Here is a 5,526-nt window from a genome sequence, read left to right on the forward strand (position 1 = left end):
AACTAGGCATCCTTCAGTGTTGATAGACTCTACTTATCAAGGAGCATAGGTGGTTGTGAGATGTTGCAAGTACATCAGACAGTTGAAGAAGAAAAAAATGAAAAAAATAGAAGAATATCTGAAGGACAGTGAAAAAGATGCATTGAACGTTAGTTCGCCATGAAGGCTTACTGAATACCAAAGAGACCAATGTGGTCTATAAGAAAGATCAAAATGAAGAACAAAAATGAGATGTGGCAAGGAAAAGTATTACCTGGCTAGTACATAAAAAACTAGCAGATAACAACAAGACCTAGGAATGGCTAAGAGCAGGAAAGTTGAAGAAAGAGACCGAGGGGCTAAACCTGGCTGCATAAGACAAAGTCTTAAAAACAAATGCATATAAAGCCAGAATTGAGAAAGAAGCAAGAGACGGCAAATGCCGCCTCTGCAAAGAAGCTGGAGAAACGGTGGATCATCTAGTTAGCAAGAAGATTGTACAGATAACGGATGACAAAGTAGCAATAATGTACACCGAAAATATCTGCAAGAAATTCCATTTGCCTGCCAGCAAGAACTGGGGGACCCCAAAATAGACAAAGTAATAAAAAATAAAGAAGCTAAAATACTCTGGGACTTTAGAATTCAAACATATAAGCATCTGCTACACAACAGTCCAGACTTAACAACTGTAGATAAGAAAGACAAAAATATCTGTATAGTGGACATTGCAATAATTGGAAATAGCAGAATAGAAGACAAAGGACTGGTGAAAATTAAAAAAATTAAAAATCTGCAAATAGAAGCACAATGACTGTGGGAACAGAAAGCAAAGGTAGTATCAATAATAACAGGACAATATCATCATCAGTCAGTTGCACAAGGCAACTTCACTTGAAACAGCTTTCATGATGTGATTATACCTTTAATATTATTAAGCAACAGCATCTGCCTAGCCTAGATCTTTGAGAAGGTTTCAATAGGTGGACAAAAATGCCAAATCTAGTCTAAACATCTGTTTGTGCAACCAGCCATAATAATAATAATATAACTTTGCTTTTTTACATCAGGTAATAAAATGTTTTGGTCTGGCTTTCTTCATAAGATCTTTTTTCCACTAACCATAGCAAAATCGTGTACTTATTGTCCATATTTATTGTCCCCTTTGTTCCTATGATTCTACCTACAATTTATGCTCATCCAGTGAATGAGACAATATTAAGTGGACTTTGGCTGCAAAATTCATTTCTACCAGCACCATCCAGTGCACTCTAACATCAATATAGAAGTTAGAAATTAGAATGTATACATTCTATATCAGTGGTGGCGAACCTATGGCACGGGTGCCAGAGGTGGCACTCGGAGCCCTCTCTGTGGGCACACACACTGTCTCCCCAGCCCCGCCTCCTCCCACGGCCCTCTCCTCACCAGCAGCCCACCTGGAGGAGAGTTGCCCCTGGGCATGGCCCAAACAAAGCAGCGGAGCCAAGGACATGGTAGTTGGGCAGCGGGGACAAGACTCCACCCTTGCGCCCTGTTGTTGCGCAGATAATGCTGCGGGGCACGAGCGGAGGGCATGGCCGCCATAGCGCTGCTGGGCTGCCTGAGTGATCTGTGGTGGGCCGTGGAGGTGGTGGGTGGCCCAATGGGTAGGGTGGAGCGGGGATGGGGTGGGGGGGCAGTTTTTGGGCACTTAGTCTCTAAAAGGTTCGCCATCACTGTTCTATATTAACTTTGTCTTGGTAGGTTGCAGTTGTGTTGCACTATTATTCCCATCACTTCCAGTTAGCAAATATCATATTTGTTAGAGATTATAGAATTGTAATTCAATAATTGAAGTTCACAACGTTGGAAACAGGCTGATAGATAGTAGTCTGGGCATTAAAAATTACTTACATATAATTGTATGTCACAGGGAAATATCCACAATCAGACATTTTTTCCATATTGAACTCAAATGACTAATTCCTGGGAAAGTACATAATATTGGTTGTTTATAGATTAATTGTCTCTTCTCTTGATGGGGATATTTGCTAGCATGACAAAATGGAATGCTAACATTCCTAATCAGGATAAATAAGTAGGAATTGCATAATACTTTTAATGACAGCCCTCTGACCTTCAGGATGTGGATAGGCTAACAATAGTAAGAAAAACATTTTGCACTGTCTAGCCAAACATGTGACTGGATTAATTTGTATTCAAGTTTTTTGAAATCTAAAACTCTAGGGTCTTATGATCTTAGGGAGATAAATAACACATGACATCTTTTTTTACATTTTAATGACTGGATTTACAAAAAAAATAAGGAGTGCTTAGGATAGTGAGTCTTTTATTCCATGTGGTGGGTTGTTTATTTCTTTTTAGCAATCTACTATTCCAATAAAAGTAAGGGGGGCTTTTTTGGGAAGCATGTAAATATGAAAAGTGATAGCAAGATTAAAAATCCCTGTTCTTTTAATGATGTGGCTTCAACTTTATCCAAGTGAGCTTTTAACATAAAACAAATAAAAAAATTAAGAAATCCCTTCAGAGACAGACAGACAGACAGACAGACAGACAGATACACACACACACACACACACACAATATCTTGTTTTTGGCTGAGAGGTATGCAATTTTAACCAATTACATTTGGGGAGAACTGAAATTTACCATAACTTGTAAAAGGCATTATGGAATTTTAAAATTGTGCTCCTTTAAAGTGTGATTGGCCACCTAATGAGAAGGAAGGACTCACTGGAGAAGGGCCTAATGCTGGGAAAGATTGAGGGCAATAGAAGAAGGGGACGACAGAGAATGAGGTGGCTGGACGGAGTCACTGAAGCAGTAGGCGTGATCTTAAATGGACTCCAGAAGATGGTAGAGGACAGGAAGGCCTGGAGGAACATTGTCCATGACTAAAGTTAAGTGTGGTAATGTAAGAGTTAAGGACATGATACCTAAGGGGGAAAACTCAGTGGTTCTCCCCTTTCTTTTGTGCCCAAAACATGCCATTATTTTGCTTAATGATTAATCCAGGGCTGGGAGAGGAACATTCTGTGGGTTTCGTTTGTGCTGATAAAATCAGTGCAAGGAATTCTACTTCTTGAATATTATGAAGTGAACGTTGGGATTTGGATAGCGATACTTTTCTTATTGGCCTTTTCTGTAAGATAAATTAGTGCAAAGTCAGCTAGTCTATGCAACTCAGAAAATTTTACCCACCTATTTAGGATGAGAGATAAGAAGATAGTTTTGCCCTTGTTCCATGGAGCTTTAGGAATTTTTCTCCACCACCCCCCTACTGAAGCTGTGCTTGGGTCAATAGTGGTCTGATCATAGGCTGACTCTAATTTTAGGTTAGCTCTATTAGTGTCCAATATTTCTGCAATTTAGGATTATTTTTAACCAACCATTTCTACTAATTAACAATTTTATTTTTATGACATAATAGCATAATTGCTAGCAATATTTTGTTCCAAAGCAGTGTGTCTCAATCTTGGCAATTTTAAGATATGTGGACTTTTAACTCTCAGAATTGCTGGTTGGGGAATTATGGAAACTGGAGTCCATACATCTTAAATTTGCCAAGGTTAAGAAATGCTGCTCCAGAGAAACCAGTCACAACTGAAAAACTGAATAGGCAACCAAGAATCAGAACAGAGCAGATTTAAGCAAGTTTATTTTACCCCAGGAGAAAAAAAATCAGTCAAATCATTCTGCTCAGCCTCAGAACCTAAGTTTCAATCAAAAGTAATGAACGCTCATGATATTTAGACACTGCCTGTTGCTGTGTCATTTTGCATTTGCTGCAGCTTCTGAACTACAGAGGTTTTATTTCGTGAAATGAATAAAATAAACATTCATGGAATCTAAGTTGAGCCAGAGAAATTATGAGAAACATTGATGTAAAAATGAAAATACAAGGGAATAGTGCAAATTTATCTGCAAGGTTTTTTCAAAGTTCCACTGCTGGGGAAGAAGTTGCAGTTTACTTTTAAAAATAAAGGCCACTCTCTTTAATAATGTAATTGTTGGGTTTATGTTCAATGAAGTGCCTATTGTGTATATAAACATTCTTTTGGAAGTTTTGGGGTTATTGTAACAATTTATAAAATTGAGAAACAGGTGAAAATAATAATGTAAAAAGTGGTATCTGGGCATACCAACATCCATTGAAATGACAGCTTCTTTACATTTTCACAGGGATACATTCTGTGCATAGCTTTCAGTGCAGATATATATATATATTATGCGCTGGGGAGGGGAACGGAGCAAGCCGAACGATCCATGTGATGGCAGGCAGACGGAAGACACCAACCGAGGGGGAAAGGGGAGGACTACGACTGTAACCCCCGACCTCGGATCCCGGACTCCAGCACGAACGCATCGGGGGAGGGGAACGGAGCAAGCCGAACGGCTGTGTGGTGGCAGGCAGACGGAAGACACCAGCAGAGGAAGAAAGGGGAGGATCGCGATTGCAACCCCCGACCTCTGTGTCTGCGATGACAGCTACATCGGACCTGGATTGCAGGGGGGGGGGATAAGAAAGGGAAAAGTCGCACCATTGGGAAAGAGACGGGGAAAGTGAATAAGGGGAGTGCTGAGAGGCAGATGACGGACTGGGAAGGAGAAAGGGAAAAGATCGCAACTTGCAATGATAATTACATCGGAACAAAAAAGGGGGGAGATAAGAAAATAGGAGGCTGTACCATCAAAAAAGGGGATGGGGAGAGGGGGGGAGACGTTAGAAAGTAAGTTGGCGCGACATGTACTCGACTATGGACAAAGAGGTGTGGAGCGGCATTGGAAAGAACCCAGGGGAGAGGGTGTGAAAGGGATATGGAAAGGAAAACAGGAGATGGATCTGAGTGTGCGAAAGGAGATCTCCCATTGACATCTAGCTCTAAAAAAGAAGAATTCCCTGATGATAGCTGTGAGAATGAGAGGTGCGGGAGGGAGGAAGCTGTTGCCAAGGAACCGGCGTCAGGAACGTGCCTAGTCATGGCCGGCCCAATAACGAGATCAAGGAGCCGCGCGCACACGCTGGTCAAACTATAAAAGTGAATCTCCCATGGACTGACATTTTGAGCCCTGAGGACGTCGGCAGATAGCCGACGAAAGCTAGGCGTTTTAATTGGTGTTTTAATTAGTAATTTTAATATTAAATTATTTTACCATACTCCCTGGTGCTCGTGTTTGCTCACTGATTTTAATATATATATATATATATATATATATATATATATATATATATATATATATATATATATATATATATATATATATATATATATATATATATATATATATATATATATATATATATATATATATATATATATATATATATAATTTTTGTGCGTGCTATCTGCACGCACTCTCACACCACCACCCAGCACAAATCAACTCCGTAGCCAAGACACTCATCTCCAGAACAAAACTCTTAGCTGATGAACAACACCTAAAAACCGAACTATACACTCTCACTAATGTACTAACATCCAATGGATTCCAAAGAAATAAGATTACCAACCTAATCCAAAAAGAAACCCCCACTAAAAT

This window comes from Protobothrops mucrosquamatus, unplaced genomic scaffold (genome assembly GCF_001527695.2).
Source record: "Protobothrops mucrosquamatus isolate PMUCROS unplaced genomic scaffold, P.Mucros_1.0 scaffold453, whole genome shotgun sequence".
NCBI classification, from domain to species: domain Eukaryota; kingdom Metazoa; phylum Chordata; class Lepidosauria; order Squamata; family Viperidae; genus Protobothrops; species Protobothrops mucrosquamatus.